Source organism: Buteo buteo, chromosome 12 (genome assembly GCF_964188355.1).
Source record: "Buteo buteo chromosome 12, bButBut1.hap1.1, whole genome shotgun sequence".
NCBI classification, from domain to species: Eukaryota; Metazoa; Chordata; class Aves; order Accipitriformes; family Accipitridae; genus Buteo; species Buteo buteo.
This window is the reverse complement of record NC_134182.1, coordinates 1824747-1844682: the sequence shown is the minus strand read 5'-3', so window position 1 is coordinate 1844682 and position 19936 is coordinate 1824747. Positions and strand designations below refer to the sequence as shown.

Here is a 19936-nt window from a genome sequence, read left to right as displayed (position 1 = left end):
GGAGAGTCGGGGGCTGTGAGGGGAAAAAGGCGGGAGGGCGGCCGCCGGGCAAAAAAATGAGAGGATTGGGGCTGCTGGGAGGGGGGGGTTGAATGGGATTGAGGCAGTCGTGAGGGGGTAGGGGAGCGGTTTGGGGGGGTACCGCGGCCGGGAGGCATCCGAGGGGGGGGCGGCTGTGGGGCGGTCATGGCCCTGAGGCAAGCAGGAGGGGAGGCGGCCCGAAAGGGAGCAGATGGGGGCGGTCCGTCGGAAGAGCTGGCGAGGAGGAAGTGCGGGGCTTTCCTTTCTTTCTCTCTCTCTCTTTTTTTTTTTTTTTTTTGAGGGTTTTTTTTAATACCTACTTTGGTGCGATCTCAGTCAGGCACTCCTGATTGGCTCAGGCCGGCTGCGTGCTGCAGGAAACCCTGTGCATTGCTTCCCAGCACCACCATCACCACCACACAGCAGCAGCAGCGTCCCCCCGTGAATCAGAGCGGCGTCTGTTTCAGGTGGCTGAAACAATGAACGGTTTGTCCTCGGCACAAAGCTGGCCGCTGAGAAAGCGCTGCTGCTGAGACCGGGGGGCTCGGAAAAGCTGCTGGTTTCGTGTTTGTTGCAGTACCGCTCACTCCGAAATGCTGCGAAAATACTATTTCCTTAATGTTTCTGGGCAGTGAAGCTTGGGCTTTTTGTGATCAGATTACAGAAGCACCTGCTAACGTTAAAAAATGTATAGACAGTTAGGTTTCATTACTGGGTCCTGACTGCAGTGATGTTTTCTGCATGAATCGATGAGCAAAAAGTCCCTGACATAAAGCTTATTTGTCAAGTCTCTGTGCCTGCTTGTAAAGCAGAAAACAAAACCAAGGCTTGATTGCGTGTTTTCAGGGCTGGGGTATGAGGCAGCAATACTTCATACCAGGTTACAGCTAGTATGAAGCCTCAATACTAAAGGTGTGAGCCATACCTTACAGTTTTTATCCATATTGCTCTTCTAAATAAGGGTGTTACCTTTTGATGTTTTTTCCCCTTCTTGCAGCATACCCCAGTAAATGCCCTCCTTAGATGCTGTTAGGCCTGTTCACATTAGATAGAATTTCCCAAAAGACCCCATATTGAAGATGCTTGTATTGAAAAAGGAGTCCTATTGCGTTAGGCACATGTGTTGGGTGCCTTATGTTGGCCAGGGGTCCCTCCTGCAAGAGCATTTGCATCAGATTTGGGGTGACACTACCAAAAGACCTACCAGTACGACTTAGACTTAAATTGGGGTGGGTGGGTAGTTCTTCCCTAGGCTGTTTTCTGATGTATTTAATCAAGGAATGCCTAAATTTGGACCAAAGTCTTAACTGACTTTGGAAGTAATAACAAGAATTGAGTGGGTACATGTTTGGTTTTTGGTTTTTAAACATATTGTTCTAAAACAAGTCAGATAAAATGCCTGTGTAATAGTAGAGCTTCGGTCCTACATATATATCTCTCTGGACAACTTGTGGTCCTGTCTGTCTGCTGTAATCGTTAGCCTGGTGCCAGTGCGTGCTGCATGGCTGGGAGAGAACTCAAGGCGGGCACTGTTTGGCGATGGGGGCCTCCCTGCGTGGTGCTGTAGCAGACCTCCATCTCCAGTGGCATGTAACGGAGACCTGGGGCAGCTGTGCTTTTTAGTCTGAATTGATGTGGTAATTTGTCTGTTATTGTTCCAAGCTTGCTCTTCATAGATCGGTTTCGCTATGAAAGTGGGGTACAGAAGTAAGACATCCTGGGGAGGAGGGGAAGGGATGATGTAAGACCATGAGAACAGGGCTGGGGCTGTTTCATGTTGTATACTTATAAGGGAAAATGAGTTGGAACTGGCCTGTTGGCTCAGCCTGTTTTAAGAGGCCTTGTGTTTTTGGAAACACTGCAGTGGGTTGAGTAGGTATGTAACTAGTTAAAGGAACCTCAGCAAGGACAGGAGCTCCTTCACCAGCAAAGTAGGGGATATCTCTCTCACTTGTTTCTGTCTCATGGGAAAGATGTGCTTGCTCTGGGAAGGGCACCGACTGAGCACCACGATGGCTTTTTGAAAGGTTTCATTCCCCCAAAGGCAAAACAGCATAGCCAGGTGAGGCATAAACACAGCACCTGTGCTGTTTTGCGGAAGCTAGAGGCAGGAGCTGTGCACCAAGATGCACTGACAAGTGCATGGCTTATGGTGTGGGACCAGCCTGCCTTAGCATAGGGCTCCATGGACTCTGCGTGCTGTATCAGCGTGGGCACTGGGAGCTCCATCTCCGCACTGGGGGCTGCCTGATGGTGATTAGCAGTGCGTATGTCACGGTTAGGGAATCCCTACTGTATGTAAATACTGTGCTGCTGCTTCTGTAGGGGAAAGGGGGTCTTTTTCCAGTCCTGTGCTGCTCCCTGACTCGACAGCCCGCTCCTCACGTGCCTGTGACCTAAAGCATCACCCCAACCGTTTGCAGTGCTGCGGTTTCCCTCAGAGAAGGCTTGCAGCAGGGTCCTCGTGTGGCAGCTACGTAGCTGTCATCTCGGTGCCTGAACAGAGGGGAAGCTCCCTGCTTTGGGCAGGGCAGGAGGGAAAGTTGGTGCTTCTTTTTACGAGCTCCCTTTCCATCAGTCCTGTCCTTTTGACAGCCAGGGACCTGGGGCAGAGGTGAGGAAGTTGTGCCTTGTGGCTTATTGCTACACTGACATTAACCCTCTCGTGGCTTACTGCTCTGCTAATGCATACTCCGTTAGGGCCAACTGCTGTGGCCAGCTGCTGTGGTGGTGTACGAGCGAGCAGGGTTAAAAGCTGCTCAGGGTGAGACTTACCCCTTTGCCCCCAGGGTTTAAGTGCAATACAGGGTTGTTAGGAAGAAAAAAATGAACGCTGTGGATAGCTACAGCATTGTGGAGATGGAGGGTTTTTTTACTAGCTTTGCTGCTTTTCAACACTGAATAAGCTTTGTCCTTTTTTTCCTCTTGTCAGTGCTATAAATAAGCTAGGCTGAAAGCTCAAGCTGGATGTTTGGATGAACCATCTCAAAAGGTGAATCCCCCTCCCTCTCTTAAGGCAAATGGCATTTGCAATTAACCTCAAAATTCCCCCCCCCAAAATCTGTCCCCCAGCTATGGGGGAGCCCAAGAAATTTCAGCAGTCCTGTAGCTGATGGTGACTGCTTTGGCTCCTGTTTGAAACACCAGCATGAATTGCAGCCGACAAGCGTCTGCCCAGTGAAGGACTGCTTCAAAACTCAGCATGGTCAATATAAAAAGTCGCCCATGGACTCCAGTTTGCGAATGAGACTCTGCATCAACAGAAACCAAAGATCAATACATCCACCTCACTGACTTTCTAGCATTTGAGATGGTGACTACTTGCTTACTTTATATGCCTCAGCTATTTGAACTCCCTCTCCCGTCCTCCAAGCTACTGACTCATTTCCTCCTCTAAAACCTTCCTTTTTTAGCCTTTCACTCTGAAGTATTTGGTGGCTGTTTTGAGCTGCCTGCTCCATGCCTTACTTAGGCAAACTCCTACATGACAGCCCTGCGAGCCTTGCTTTTGTACCACAGAAATTGTGTTTTTTTCCCCGATACTTTCAGTTCTGAGGGGCAGTTTTAGCTACTGACTGTGCGCTTGAGCAAATTGCTTCTTTGCTGTTGGAAATCAGGGAGGCAGACAATCGGTGAAGCAGCTGGTGAGCTGAGACTGCCGCTGCTTATGCTAATTGCTGTTGTCTCCCTCTTAGCCCCCGCTACCCCCATCTGTCTGCATCCACCTGCTGTCTTTTCATACTCTTTCACCCTGATCTCGCAGTTGAGCAGGGATTGCAGAGACTCCTCTTTGCCTGGACAACCCCCCCCCAAACACGGAGCACTCTGATGGCAGGATCAGGCCCTGACTTTATGTGCTGTCTCATGCAGCAAAGAAGAACAGGTGGTGTCCCCTTGTGCGAGGCCTGATGTGGTGGTGGCCCTGAGCTTTGGTCATGGCTGATGGATGCTACTGTAACCACACTAGCTGAGTGTGCCTGAAATGTAGTCCGTTTTTCTCAGGGTTTACGGAATATTGGCTCTGTGCTCTTGGCGTCGCAAGGCTCAGCAAAGATAATTTTAGCCAGGAACAGAAAGTCTCTGTAAACCATACAGTCATAGCTATTTCACTGGCAGAAACAAAGCCATTGCTGTGCATTGCTGAAACATTCTGCTTAGTAGATGCACTGGAGTAAAAATTTAAAGGGAAATTTGGGGGGAGATGGAGAACCTAAAGGTGATTTCCAGAAACTGCTGTGATGCTCTGTTCCTTTTCCGAGGAGGTCGTGTGGCACAGGAGGCAGCCTGCAGGAACCAAGACCCCAGAGTCCAGTCCAAACCCCTGCCCTAGCCTGTGAGGTGAGGCTGGGCAAGCTCTTTTTTTCCCCTTTACCTTGTGAAGTGTTAACATTGTTACTGTCTTTTCTATAATGCAATTTGAGATTTGGTAGAGATCAGAGCTGGATGTTGCTTATAAATACTTGCTATTTTTACAGTAATGAAAAGGCTGTCCTAAATTGCTAGGGGATGAATGCCAGAACTTGTATTATTTTTAATTTGCTCTCAACTTCCACGATTGCTGCAGGTTGCAGTCCTTTTAATTTCCATACGGTAAAAACTCTGCAGGCTATGAACAACTGGACCAAAATCTGACCCTGCTTGCTGCTGTAAAACCAGGCTAATTTTATCAGCCTCATCAGAACCATTCTGGATTGAGTGGGATGGGGAAGGTAGCCCCGATGCTTCCATTACCCCTAGGGCATGTTCACCACTAGAAGGACGAAGGAGGAAGTGACACCAGGCGAGGGCGGCAGCTCGGGAATGGAACAGCCCCATGTTAATTTAAATATGCAAGAATGTCATCAAGCTACTCTCCTACCTGGCTTGTTTAATTCCCCCCCCTTTTTTTTTCTTCGCTTTTGTTGCCACTAAAGTGCCTTTCCGAAGTACTTTGTATGATGAGAATGAAATGCATCTTGCCCCAGAATCAGCTTAAAGACTAGCCACTGCTCAACTCTGGCTTAAATCCTCAAAACAGGCAACGAGCAAAACTTACAATGATGTGTTGATTTCCTTGCGTACACGTGAATTGGATCTTAAATCCTGGTCAGTCTGAGAAGGGAGGCTCATGTAGAGCACACTGGGACCTTGAACTCCTTTTAAGCAGTGAGTAAAGCTTTAAGCAGCATCTCTGGCTGTATTACTCAAATGCTTTGCAGTGTTTAGTTTGGTTAGGCTCCTGAGCTTTTGCTGTGAGACAGGGCTGTGTGAGCAACCCTTTCTATAGAGGGGGAGGGCTGAAGGGAGAGAGGCTGCATGACTCTCCCAGCCTCAGGCAGGAAATCTGTGGTAAGTCTTAATGAAGTCTTCGCTGCCTTTACAGGGTAACACCCTAACCTTTAGGCCATCTCTTCTCTGCGCATGTAAGATGATAACACTACTACATTGAATGCAGCATGGCTGCATGAATTTCTTGGAGAATAAGCACTTGTGCCTTATGTGGGCTTTGTTCCAGGTGTGGAGGTGGTTGCTGCTGAGATCTATCTATCTGCAATGCTGTTAATAACTTTTTATTTCCTGACTAAATTAACCCCCACTCCTCTCACACTGCGACCCAGACAGAAGGTTGTTGTAGCAGGTTGGTTTTTTTATGATAGGGTTTGCGCTTAGCTGCATCAGAATAATGAAGAAACCCCTTGGTGGTGTGTTACTTCTGCAGGATGGCTCGTTCTTCTGGCTTGGGAACTGCAGGCCTGTTTGTGTTTGGTGGGGCTGTGACCACTTGTTGAACCTGTCTAGGTTTAGCTCTCAGGAATGGAGCGAGCTTGGCTCTTGTTACTGGGGTGGTTAAAATTGGGAGTTCATTATAAGGAGGGCTTCCAAGGGTAAGATTAGATAGCGTGTGCATTAGCCCTACCACACATACCACCAATTGTGCAAGGTGCTGTCCAGGCATAGACTGGAAAATCCCACCCTAATCTGCTTACTGTCTAACCATAAGATAGGAAATGCTTGGCGTAGTAAAAAAGGAATCAATGAGACTGTATTAGTCAGCATGACAGGTGTTCATCAACAGCAGCCTGATGGTTGTGAAGGATTTGCTAGACGGTAGTGAAAGCCCCTTCAAAACTGGCACAGTCCTGGCCTGACACTAGTGAGAAGCCACAGACTGCACAGCACTGTGCCTGTGGAGCACAACTGGGGCGGGCAGCAGGACAAACCTGCCCACAGCCTGGGACTGGACGGCATTACAAATGGCTGCTAGGGAGAGCAAGCACGCCAGGTTGTGCTCGCTTATTTTTTTGCCTTCCAATGTATCTGGTAGTACAAAAAAGGGTGTTGCTTTCCTGGTGAACCTGCCTCATGCATATAGGCAACACCACTACCGCTTCTGCCACGTGGACTGTGTGAGGTGAGGTGGAGGAGTAGGAGGATATTGCAGAGAGGCAAACTGGAAAAGAGGAGGGTCTCGCTGTGTTTCCTGTAAGTGTGCAGGCAGACAGCAGACACAGCTATAGATGGGAACCTCTGACAGTATCCCGACCTCTCTCCTATCTGTGTTGTGGGTGCGATCTCAGCAGGATGTGGTCTTTAGGCGTAGATCAATAATGGAGTCAAGAGTGGCTCTGCTAGCCACTGGGCTGATAGCTGGGCCACAGTGAGCTATATATTCCTGCTGCGGTTGGTCTTGTCCAAGGAAGTGGGGAAGACTGCACTGACAAACAGGAAAAGCAGCCCTTTCCCACCCCTCTCTTTAGATCTGTTCTGCGCTTGGATCTGTGACAGTGGCCTGTGCTCGGTGTGCTGGCTCTCCTCGGGCACACTGCCTGGAGGAAGGCTAGCTGGTCTAGTGGGACAAACCAGCTTGGTGAGCCCATGTGTTTCCAGTCTTCAGCAGCCAATGGTATCTTTCTGAGCCATTGCGATGCCAGAGTAGCACAGCTCAGATCTCTTGATGGGAAGTCACCCAACAAGACGTACGTGGGTGCTGGCAAGGAGCATGACTGCAGCTGCATTTCTGAAGGAGACCAGGAAGCATGGGTTGCCAGTCGGTGGTGTATGGGCTGAATGTGGCCTGCCAGAACAACTTCTTCCTTGTGCAGGCTGCCCTGCAATCCTTCCCCAGGGCTCTGATGCTTCTGCTGGTTCAAAAAGACTTGAATGTAGCCAAAACACAACTCCTGGGCAGTGCTTCCCCTGTCAGATCCCCTGTCACGGAAGTCTTTCTGCCAACATAGAATGCTTTGCTCTTGCAGTGCTCAAAAAGGCACTTCTGACCTTCGTTCCAGCTCCAGGAGCCTCACCTCCAGGCAGGCGGTTGATTTACCCTCCTCTCCTTGTTCCCAAGTCTCTCAGTCCTGGATTCAAAGTCAGCTTCACCCCAGTTCAGGGTGGAGGTGGCCCTGCAACCATGAGATGGCCCTAGGGCAAAGCAAGGCTGGTGTTTCCCTCTCCCTGCAGTTTTGAGGACAGTGCCCACCCATCAAACGCAGGTGGAGCTGGAGAGTGGAGGGCTGTTGTCCCCTGCCAGGCCAGCTGCCTGCTGGTGACTGAAGGCAGGGCACCATCTGGTGGCATGAAAGGAATTTGTCCGCCTGTCTGTAGGAGAGCAGTCCTGACTTTCTCAGCCATACACAAACTAGTAGTTTCCAACTTCCCCCCCCCCCTTTTTTTTTCTCTTCTGTGGCCTTAAGTCCCTCTGTGGCTTTCCCTACCTGCCTGATGCTCTTGTTTCTCCCAGCTGCTGCAACCACCTCTTGCAGAGACGCTTAAGCTGACAAACTTGGCCAGCTCTGGGTTGTTCCTGGAGTTCCCACAGTTTCTCACTCTGGGAAGGAGCGTTACACAGCTGCAGAGGGAACTGCCTGAGGACAGGCTCTGCTAGGGCCTGAGATGTGAGAGCTCCATTCCCACTAGAGCTGTCCTAGGTTGGATCAGGGCTCTGTCTAACCTACTGTCCTCTTCCTGACAGCAGATGCCTGGGGAAGGACAGATGAAGGCAGTGAGCTGGCAGCAGGAGATCAGCTAGATGGTCTGCCAGCCTCCAATGTGTAGGCAGGAATGTCTTGAGTTTGACATTGTGCCTCTATTTTGAATAACCTTCTGTGGCTTTCATCCTTCCTGATTTTCACTCATCACCATTTGAACCTCCTAGTGTTCGCTACACCTTGTGGAGGGGCAGCTGGGCAGGAGGCTTCTGCCCTGGGCCAGGAGGTGGGAACAGCTGTCTTGAGGTTGCATGGGCGTTGTTCATCTGCGTGCGGGGGCTTGTGGCTCAGAGCACATACCAGAAAGGATTGGTGGTATGTCCCTCCTGTCTCTCTTTTCCAGATACGCCAGATGCATCCAGATTGTGGGTCTGCTGATCTTCAAGCAGAGAGGAGCCCTGGCACACAGCTGAGAACCAGATGTCAAGGTGGGCCCTAAGGAGCAAGCCTTGTACGTAAGCTGTCTGTATGAGATGGGGTGGTTTGGCTCCTCCAGATCCCCTGAGACCCCAACTGTCTGAGGGCTACTGGACACTTGAGCTTGAGTGTTCACTAAGAAGGCAGTGCCAAAAATCAGTTAGAGAAGAGTGGAGGCCTGTTGTTTTGTGAAAATCATGGCAATCCAAGCTCTTTCTGACTCATTCTCCTGGTTTTTGGCTGGGTTTTGCTTCTGCTTTGGGGTCTCCTGAAACCTCGATGGTGAGGATTGAGGTATTTCTCCCCTTGGCTGGCAGGTTAGCCAGCTGCTGGTGTTTCTCCAAGCAGACCAATTTCACGCACTTCCCTTTCATTTTGCTGTTTGCTTCCCATAGAATCGTTTAGGTTGGAAAAGACCCTTAAGATCATTGAGTCCAACTGTAAACCTAACACTGCCAAGTCCACCACTAAACCATGTCCCTATGCACCACATCTACATGTCTTTTAAATACCTCCAGTGATAGTGACTCAACCACTTCCCTGGGCAGCCTGTTCTAATGCTTGATAATTCTTTGAATGAAGAAATTTTTCCTAATAACCAGTCTAAGCCTCCCCTGGCGCAACTTGAGGCTATCTCCTCTTGTCCTATTGCTTGTTACTTGGGAGAAGTAACCCACCTTGCTACAACCTCCTTTCAGGTCTCCCCTGAGAGACATCCCATCAGCTTTCCTGTTTTCTCACTAGTGTCCTGGATTTCCAGAGCAGTGCTGTCCCCTGTTTTCTTTGGACTGGAGCCACAGCAGCCCCTAGAAAACACTCATCTGGCTGGTTGCTGTTGCTTTTGTCATGTAACCAAATGCAAGTACCTCCTGGCCTGTGAATGTGTGTCCCAGCACAGCTTGCCTGCCTGGGCTGGAGAAAGGGCTGCAGGGTAGTGAGGAGCAGGCTGCGAGCTTGGAGTTGTGCCAGGCTCTGAAACAGGCACCCCTGCACTAAAAAAGCATCTTGTCCAGTGTTTAGATCTGACTGCTCTCGGTGCTCTAGGAGAGGGCAGCACAGGACTGGTTTTCTGTTATGCTCTTGTGCCTTCCACATAAGCAGGGAAAAGCAGTGAGGCCACGGAAAGTCCATCTTTGCAAATTCACATTTTGCCACCAGAGAGCTCCCATCCTTCACACCAGTTCAAGGGCGAGGAAGTAATGGTCAGCATGGCAAAAAAGTCCCTCAGTCTCCACTGCATCCCAGCTTTCATTGTAAGAGCCAAACTCTGTGGTGCTTGCTCTGCGTTTCAAAAAAAATTATTATTCTTTTAGTGCTTGGATGAGTTTTGCCCCTTCATTGCAGGTTTCTTATGAAAGAGGGAGTATTGAGGCTGGCTAACCAGAGAAAACACAGTGAGCAGGTGGAAATCTCGTGGCAGCGTACAGTTTTCCTGTCTCTGGTGGTTTGGACAGTCTTGTTGATGGAATAGTAGGGCTTGAGAGGGTCTGCCTGAAGCACTAGCCTTGCTGCTAGTAGTCCTGCAGAACACGGCACTTCTGCTTGCATCTGTGACTTACGGTTCTAGAAAGAGTGTTGGCACATGCAGTAGGTTTATTTTTGTACTAGTCTGAGTTTGTAATCACTAGTGATATCACTTTTCCTGTTTAATTACAGGCTTGAAGCATTAACTCCCCAGAACAATGTAATTCTGGCCTTTTCTATCCACTCTCCTCCCTTCCAATGCCTGGCTCCTTTCCCCGCTCTTACCTGGCACTTTCACAAACACATATTCCATCCTCCCACATTTCTGCTTTGTTGAGGAGACAAGTCTTCCACACTTGGAGGAAAAGATGGGTAATTGGTTTAGTTCATTGAGTATGTGAAACTGATAACTGAAAAATTAGTCCTGGATGAGCAGTCTGAACGCTACAGTGAGTTTGGAAAAATGACTGTGCTCCCTTTTTTGGGGGCCAAAGTGATGTCTTGCCTTCCTTCTGTGCCTCTCCTCCCTGCCCCTTACCTGTGCTGAGAGCCTGAGGAAGCCCTGGCTCACCTGGAGCCTGTGAGACATCAGCCAAGGAGCAGTTCTTCCCTTTGTCTCCACCCCTGTGGCATCTTGGCAGAGATGAATCTGCAAACTAATAGTCTCAGCTCCTGGATCCAGCAGAGATTGAAGGCCCCATCCTTGCAACTGCTCTCAATTTGCTCAATCTCCTCCATTTTTGTTTAGACACCCCTTTTCTGTGGTGCCCTATACCTGACAGAAATTCTAAAGGAATTGAGGGTTGGGGAGCATAAGGCACTAGAGGTCAAAACAATCACATCTTGTCCTGCTTTAGAGCCACTTCAACAAAGGACCTATCTGCCAGCAGTACCTAAAGTCCATACCTCAAAAAAGCAGCAGTAGCCTGATATTTAAAAAGCCCTTACCCCTAAAGCTTCAGACCAGTGGGTGTTAGCTGTGCAAGTGTGCCTCAAAGATTGGCTCCCTCGCCTCCTCGCCTTGTTGGCTGGAGATGGTGAGTGAGGGCCACGCTTGGCTGTAGCTGTGGCTGAGGGGCAATCCTGTTCAAAGCCAGGGTGTTCTCTTGAGGAAGACAGTGCAGAATCACCAGGCTCCCTGCTTCCTGGAGCAGCATATTGTGCCACAGCTGAGTGTTGTGGGAGTTCTTATTGCAGTTTATTGTGCTCTGAAAAGGGTCTGGTGGAGACGTAGGCTTGTTTTTCACTGCTTGTCTTTTCTTCTTGCTTGGAGTCCTGCAGGTTGTCTTGGGAGGTAGGTTACCTGCAGGTTTTGTTATGCTGAGCGCTGACATGCAGTCACAGGATAGGGGACAAATGGGGCCATAGGTAAAGGTAAAAGCTCGTGTTAGTCCAGAAAGCATGATCTTCAAGGGAAGATAGAGGGAATTGGAAGGCTGCTTAGTTTAAGGAAGAGAGGACTTAAGAGGTTATAGCATTCTCCAAACATATGTGAGGTCAGCTGCGGAAGGGTAATGTGTTCTTTGTGTTCCCGCTAGCTGAAGACAAGCTGATTAGTCTTAGATCATAGCAAGGGACATCAGCATTTGGGATCAGAAAAATCTTTCCAAGGGTAAGGATAGCAAACCTGTGGACTAGGTTACTTGGGAGAGAAATGAATGTCCTTTCTTGGAGGTTCTTAAAAAGCAGTATCAAGAACAGCATAAGTTCTGTCCATGTCCTCAGCTGGTCTGTCAGAGCAAAGGACCTCCTCAGCAAAAGTTTCTGCAGCATAGAGAGAGGAGAGTGGAAGCACACCACCAGAGGCATGCCTGGCAGGTCCCCTCTTCTTAGGCCTAGGATCTTTCCTGTAGTGGATCCAGAAAGGTTGTGTGCAGTGTTTGTTGGAAACTGAGTCACATAGTGCCAGGGAAGAGGAGAATGAAGTCCTTCAAAACCCAAACTTATTACCAGGATAATAATTTTACCCCAGGAAACTCAGGACACATCTCTGGCACTTTTCAGTCTAATGTGGCTTCTTTCTTACACTGGCTGGAGTTAGCGGTCCAGAAATATTATCCTAGCCTGGGGAGACAAGCCTGTTCTGTAACATTATCCCTTCTCTGGTCACGACCAGCTCTGGCTGCACTGGGCAGTAGTGTTAGATCAAACAAGATTGCCCCAAGCTAGAAATAGAAGTTTGTAGCAGTCCTAAGTACAGATCTGTCCCTGTTTGCAACAAGAGACTGCAGCAGCTCTAGGTAGTTTGCAGGAGGCCCCCAGGGCATTGGTTTCATTCCTGGGAGTGCTGGGTTAGACAGAATTGCCAAGGCCAGCCAGAAGCTCTGCTTGTGCTTTCTGACATATGCAGTGAGCTCTGTCTTGCTGAGAAGCAAACCAGCAGAACTGAACGGCCAGCTCAGAGACAGAGATCTCATCCGCAAAACACCCTCTCCCTCCTGCTGAGCTCCCTGCTCTGGGTGCAGAGCCTGATTCTCACTCCAGCATGCAGGGATTTTAAATGGGGTGTGAATTAATGCAGGTGCCATATGAAGTGTCCTGTCTTTCTCCTGAGCAGCGTAAAGGATTTTTAGTATGAATGAGAATTGGCTCCAATGTCGCAGCAGCTGCGAAGCGAGTTCCACTTTTAGCTGAAATAAGGTTGCATTTTGACTGAAGCATTTTTGCTATCCAGATTTTAACTTAAAACTTATATGTAAAAAATGTATATCTTCAGTGATCATGAGAACAGCTTCTTATCCTGGAGGAATCCTGCTTTTGTAACAGAGCTGCAGCACAACTGCGTCACATCACCAAAACCCTGGATGTACATACGCATCCTGGAAGGCTGTCTGACCTGTAAGCGTGCTTCAACGCAGCAAGACTCCTGCAGTTGTAAACCCTGTGCAGGTCAGGAGAAATGTTTCAAAACTTAGGGTGAGTTTGGGGGCATACATATTGGAAGATCAGCGTATGCTAGCGTGCATCTGTGTGTGAATATCCACAGGCAAAAAAGAGCCAGGGCTCTTCCAGAGTTGGAGAACTTGTTTCATCATTTATTTACATGCTCCAACACTTGCATTTTTATGAGGCTTAGATATTTCTTGTATTTGCCAGAACAAACACAGCACAGGACTCTTCTAAGCTGTTGATGAAATCATTAAGGAGCTCCATGTCTACTAGTGATTTTGCACTTCTTTGAGTTTACTTGGAGACGTGAACATAAACTCTGGCACTCACAGGCGCCATGTGGATTTGTGATGGTCTTGGGAGCACTGCTTCTCCATAAAACAATGTCTTGATCACATCTAAGCACAGATGTGGTTTGTTTGTCTGTGACAGGTGTACTATCAATATTTGCTCATTGAGCCATCCAAGTCATGCTTTAATGGAAATTCTTTAAAGAAGTTACAAATAGTTCATTTTAGTACACTGGTTCAGCAAACACTGCAGTAAACTCTTTGGAAGAGAGACCGAATTATACAAATAAGAGAGTTATGTGTGGAGGGGAAATGGACGGCATTTTTTTATGGCATAGTGCAGTGGTTACCAAGCCTTATGGTTTTGTCAGCAGTCTCAGGATGTTGTATATATTTCTTTTTCTTAAAGTCCCAGATGCTGGAAGGAAGATATTGCATAAGAATCTCCGTTTTCTCATTTTAAAAAAGGAGGTTTCTAACCCTCGTTGTTGCTTAGAAAAACATGAAAACATGAGCTGAATGTTCCAGATAGGATGTTGAAATCAAAACCAAACACAATGGAAAACATCATTCATAGCTTTAAAATCTAGACGGCAAATAAACAGCCTTAGGTTGGCTTAGAAATTCTGCAGTGTGGAAATGTATCAATATTTGACATTTGGGACCTGACTGCTGGCATGAGGGCACATGTGATTTTGGAATCAGAATTTAGTCTCTTTTTGGTTAGGCAATACTGATTTTTATAAAAAGTAAATATTTCTGTAAAATAAAATATTTTTTTAATATTCCTCTGGTGAGAACACTTCTTTTTCAAAACTTTCTTTAGCATTGCCTGAGTCTCCTTTTGGCTCTTGTTTTGTTTCTCAACTAATTTTGTTTTGTTCCGAGTTGAGAATTTCATCCTGAATCTCTTTTGGTTCAAGCTTCTTTCCCTCTTGACTTTAATGCTTCTATCTGGAGGTTTCCATTTGCTTAGGTTTTGATATTGACCTTGGATTTGGTGTTTTCTTCCTTTCCTCATTTTGGCTTCTTCATCTTGTTCTTTGCTATCCAACTTTGTTTTGAGCTGGTGCTGGAAAATTCCACCTTGGGTGGTGGGTAAGGCTGCACCTGGATATTGCCTTTTATCGGCTGAGCGCGTGGTGTTTCCAAGTGGCTCAATGCAGCCACTCAAAGTCACATTTGAGCTCATCTTCTCATGACTGGGGAAGATGTTGGCTCGTTTTGTTTTTCCAGAGGAGGTGACTGAATTTTTGGTGAAAAACATGCACAATGCAGGAATTCATGGAGAGGGAATTTCAGTTCTCCAAGCAGAACTGGCCCTGAGGGTCTGCAGTGGCAAACTTTGTGTCCGTACTGCTGGTGAAGCTGTTGGGTGGTGTGAGAAAAGTTGGAGGATGAAAAACAAAGAGGTCCTTCTCTCTCCTATCCCCCACTTGTGTGACATGGGAGTGATGATAGTGTATCTTCATCCATGCTGCTGCCTTCAGATCAGGTTGTTCTTGCACTCCGCTTCCTGGAGATAACAGGCAAATTCCAGCTCAGATGCTGCCTTGGCCCAAACTGTGGTACTTTCTGAAAGTTGGAAGATGGCGGTCTAAACGCAATTGCTGTGGGCCTAAGATCTTGTTCATAGGAGCTGGCTGGATTGGGCACAGCCCCATCCACAGCAGCTAGCCTGAGCTTAGTCCTTCCAGCATGAATAATGAGAACTCAAGATAGCAGCCGTCAATGAGAACAGAAACCCTGTTGTATCCCAGGGCTTAACCCTGCCCTTTGTCTTGCGGAAGAGTTCCCTTTTCTGACCTGACTGACTGACTCCAGGTTTTATGTTGTGAACTGTATTCCCTGTTTGCAGAATGAAAATAAAGGGTCTGCAAAGCCCTGGTTATTGGAGTCCCAAGGAACAGCAGCAGGATGAGTATGACCTACGTGGGAAGCTCATGGCAGGAGTGTATATTGGGGAAGTCCTGGTCCAGGGAAGGCGAGGAACCATCATATAGCACTGTCCAAGGCTGACAGCCCATCTGAAGAGGGTCCTGAGGTATGTGTGACAGGTGTGGGTGCATGAATGAAAGAAAGGCATGATGGTGTGAACTTAGTATATCTCTGCGTGACCCAGCTGCAGATGAAATAGTTTCTTTGGAGCCAGTGCAGCTAGCGGCTCTTTTCCAGAGGCAATTATCCAGCTCTAAACCTGTCCTGGACTGTTTTGGAAAGGGTATGGTTTCTCTCCTAGATCGTGGGAGGCAGATTACTTCCCATGTGTCTGCATTTAGGGAAGAAATGTATTTAGGGTGGGCATTAGTGCTTCCACACAGTGTTGAACTCTGCAACAACCCTTGCAGACTGTGATCTCAGCTTCTCCGGCAGTCAGGCTCCCAGCTTTTGGAACCATTTCCCCTCTGGGGAAATTTCATCTAGGTGAAATGATGTTTTTAGACCTGGACCATCCAGTGTTTAGGATAAGACGAAGTGCTATCCCTGGTGTCATTTTTCTTTTCCAGATGTCTTTCGTTATTTTGTTAAGGTTAGAAATCCACAGAATAAGATCTGCAGCTCTGAGCATCATATATATGAGATAGAAATGTCTTAACCATAGACAGGCTTGCTAGAGCTTATTTGTCAGAGTCCTTGTCCTCAGAGCTTAAGCATTTGTATCTATCATCCTGCAGTTTATCCTGTAGTAGACCCATGGCTGTCCAGGGCTTCGAGGCCTTATGGGTAATTAGCAGTCAAGCTCTTATATTCCATCTAATTCAGGCCTTTCCCAGTATTATTAACCCCAGATGGCCCTGTATGTGCTGGGTGCAAGGCAAGAGCCAATCCATACATTAAGCAATGTATACAACAGGCTACCAGAAGGTAGGGGTAGCTTTACTCCCATTTTAAACCAACAAAGAGAGGTGCCTGTAAGGTTTAGCTGCCATGGACTGGACAAGACCCTGAGTAACTTGATCAAGCCGGATCTGCTTTGAGCAGGGAGCTGGACTTGATGACCTGCAGAAATCTCTTCCAACCTATATTACTCTGATAAATTCAGCAGTGTTATATTGCAGGGGATTTGCTAGAGACCATGTAGGAAATCTGTAACAGAACCAGTGCATCTGGTAACAGTCCCTGCATCCTGCCACCGAGTGAGGCTGTGGCAGGCCCCAGGGTATCCCAGCTCGAATCAATAAAAGCAAGAGTGGCATAGCTGGGAGGAGAGAGAAGTGGGGAGAGGCATTCCTTTGAGCCACACATCAGGTCGTGCCTCATAGCATGGACTGACTTATCTGTGTTTGCCAGCCTTTAATAAGTGGTGTGTACACACATTTCAGAGGAAGCTGTTGGATAGCATATAGTGATTAGAAGCGCTTGAGCAGGCACAGAGAGGTAGAGAAAATTAGAAGTGGCATGGTCAGGTCTATGAAGATACAGTGGCACTGCTGGTCTCCAGAGCAACTGGTTACCCACTTCTCAAAACACTCATTCCTGAACTGCTACTTAAAATTCCTAAGTGAGGACTTTGCAGAAAGCATGACCTTAGAATGGGGCTGGTGGGAATCAGCATGCTTGCTGGAACAAGATGCAGTAGCAGAACAAGTGAAAAAAATCCCAAATTTTATTTTTCTCTACAGGCTTTCTAAGCCCCTCCTCAAACTCCAAAGTGTGTTGGATTTTGACCATCGGAGCCCAAATCCATGAGCTGTGGTAGATCTAAGAAAAGTGGTTTCGGAGAGATCTGATGCCTTCAGTGCGTATTTCTCCTTCCTTCTCCTTGCCCAGCCAGGGTATTGTTGCAAGGTGTCTGTGATGTTGCTCAGCAGTGTTTCTTATATTTGCCAGTAATGCCTGTGCCTGGTTGCTGGATGTGTTTGGGAGTGGCTAGCTGGAATTCTCTTATCTGAGAAACATTTTCTGTCGGATATTTGTTCTCTGAGAGGAGTTTGGATTTTCCTTTTCTTTTAAAAACAGGTTTGCCATGTAAGAGCATGCAGAAGATTTGTATTTTGGCCATGTTCTGTAATTTGCTTGAAATTGTCTGATCCTGTAAATACTCTTGCCAATAAACTTGAGAGTATCAACAGAGAGAGCGAAGCTCTGTTGTGTGGTATAGTAAGAAAATTTTTCAGCATTGGGGTAGGATCTACGAAAATGTCTAGTTTCTTGTTAGAATATGGGTGGGACAGAACAGATAAAATACAGCTCCTAGATATCAGAGGTAGAAGAGCCCCTGAGTGTCCATTTTGTCCATATCCCTGTCTACATGCACAGTTAACTTGAGTAAAATTTCATAATAGCCATTTGTCTGTCCAGTGGCATGGAGTCTGTCCCCTCTTCTGGCAAACGGCTACACATCTGAACAGGATAAATTAGATGTGCCTATTCCTGCTGTGTTTGTAGGGAATCTGGATCTGTTGTTTCATTGCATGCTGAAAGGCATTAATTCATTCCAGAATAAACTGAGCATGCATCTGGTTTATTTGTGTGCATGTTTGTGCTTCCAAAACCTTGCTTGAGCGATTGCCTCGTGGTGCTGCCCTCCTTTCTCTGCATTCCTAGAATTTTTGGGTTTGTGAGCAATTGTTCTTTGGGGCACTACATCTCTGTCCTAATGAGCTGAGGGAAAGTTTGTCTGACCTGGGAATGCAGTAAGAGCTGCAGAACACTTTTGGAGAGTTACTGAATGGTTTGGCAGGGTTTTTTTACTGCAAAGATGCTCAGGTGAAAACTCATGATTTATTTTCCCAGTATAATACTGGGAAAATTTACATTTATGTCCCCATTCCTTGTCTAGATTGCTTTTGTAAGCCCTAGTTTTTGCAAGTTTTGTGCTGTGCAAAAGGAGGGAAGGTTAGCCTTCTCCTTCCTAAAGCTAGGAGAAGGCTTCCTGTCCTACAAAATACACGCATAGCTAAGGCATTGCCTTGTTCTTCATGATGTCTCCACCATCCTTCTACCTGTCCCCCGCACCCCCCTCTGCTATCTTTATAAGCCCCTCTTCAGTTCATTAAGCTTAGAGTTGGCCCATGTACTTCATATGCAGTGTGCCCTGGGCCTAAGAAATGAGTCCTAACTGGTAGGCTTACTTACTGATGTGCTTTTGGAGCTAGGTGCTGACTTTGTCCTAGGGACAGCAGGTGGGGAGAAACTTTGACACTGAAACATCAGGAGGCTGATGAGCTGGAAGACCGCAGTTTTGGGTTGCTATAGACCTGGAGACTGTGTGTCACCTGGTGTGGAGAGTTGGTGCGAAGGGCCCGTGACCCTGGGCAGAGGCAGAAAGTAGTTGAGGGAGGTGAAGCCAGGGCTTTCGGCTTCCTGTCCTCTGCTAAATGAGATGTAATGCAATGATTTTTGCATTCCAGGGTGTTTCTGTTGTCCTTCGGTATGCATCAGTGGATATGAAGATTGTTCTGAATCTTCTGAAGTCTAAGGAGCCTGCGAAAAACAGGCAGATGGTTTGATTTGTACCAGGAAAGGAAAAAGTGGGGAAGACGTAACTGTTAGAAATCTATTTCCACCTCTCACCTCCCATAAAAGTCTTTGGGGTAATATGCATCCTGGGAAGTCTGTGAACTCGACAGCTGAAATGGATGGAGCCAAGTAGGAACACAGGAACAGTGCTGAACTTTGGGCCAGGAGATGTGTCAGGCCAGATGGGAAGGAAGCTTGGAAAGAGCAGATGGCTCCCTAGCTTTTATATCTCCTGGTAGCCCCTCCAGTGCACATGTATTTTTGGAGGTATATCCCTGAAGCATCCAGGAGCGTCAAGAAGATACTCCCCAGATGAAGGAGAATTGGCTCTGCTTATTTCCTCAACTGTGTCTCGGACACTGGCTGGATGTGACCTGTCAGCATCTGGGGAACTTCCAGGCTAGGCCTCTGCCTTTGGCAAAGTGTATATGGCAAATGGATGATAAAAGCTTATTATTTAAGAGTGGGGGCTGGTGGTGGTGGTGGTGAAGACCCTTCTTTTATAAGCCAGGGCCTTTGATTAAACAGGCAGTGGATTCTTGCAATGGAGATTAGTGCGTAGTGCTCTGGCGTCTGCACTGGCTGGGTCGTTTACTTGCTGTGGGACATGCTTTTGAAGCATCCTCACGCCTGGACTTCTGCCATAGGATAATCATATGGGTCTTATGTTCCCTCGTTTTCCCACAGGTGCCAAGGAGAGACTGAGAAAACGTTGACCTTGGCACAACCGCGGACAGGACTGTGGTTGTGGGGGGTTTGCAAGCAATGTGATCTCACCCATGACCCCAGATGCCTTTACAGAATCTGGTATCTCCCTGCACTACCTCCCCTTCTGTGCCTGGTTCATCTTGACTCCTCTGTACTTGGCATTGGGGATATTGTATTGCAAAGATATCTCACTGGAGAACATTTCTGCACTTCCTCACAGCCATGCCCCAAGTCAAGGTGTGGCTGGTTACCAGACCAGCTTCACGTTTCCTGGTTTGCGTTTGTTGCTGTAGATCCATTGCTGCCTTCTAGCATTGCTTCACATCACACTCTTTGCCGTGGGCTTGCAGCTCCACATAAATAACAAGCCTCCCTGGGACGTTGCTCAGCCTGATCCCAGCTGAGGAGGTGCACTGAGTTTAGCTGAGCCACACGGCTTACATATCATCTCACACCTGGCTGCTTGCAACAGTGAGGAGGGTTGCCTGATTGCTAGGGTGGGCAGGAAGGGAAGAAGGCAATTTCCTGGCCATGCTGTAAATTTTAGAGAAAAGATACATATGTGGGGCTTTGGGAAGGGGGGGTGACAAGCTTCCATTCAGTGAGACGCTCGGGCAGTGGAGTTCCAAGGACTGCTCCCTTGTTATGCAGCCAGAGGAAGGGTAGGATTGGTGCGTGTGCACTGGGGTGAACAGAATTAAGGCAGGGACTGAACTG

The 19936-nt window shown here is 47.7% G+C and overlaps 1 long non-coding RNA gene across 1 annotated transcript; it reads left to right on the top strand.

The window, feature by feature from the left end:
* Nucleotides 1-504: 504 nt before the first annotated feature.
* On the top strand, nucleotides 505-17437 carry LOC142037821 (uncharacterized). Its single transcript, XR_012652439.1, has 5 exons — nucleotides 505-4359; nucleotides 4935-5166; nucleotides 8332-8416; nucleotides 14907-15092; nucleotides 16672-17437. It is a non-coding gene; the product is annotated as an uncharacterized LOC142037821 (long non-coding RNA).
* The last annotated feature ends 2499 nt before the right edge of the window (nucleotides 17438-19936 follow it).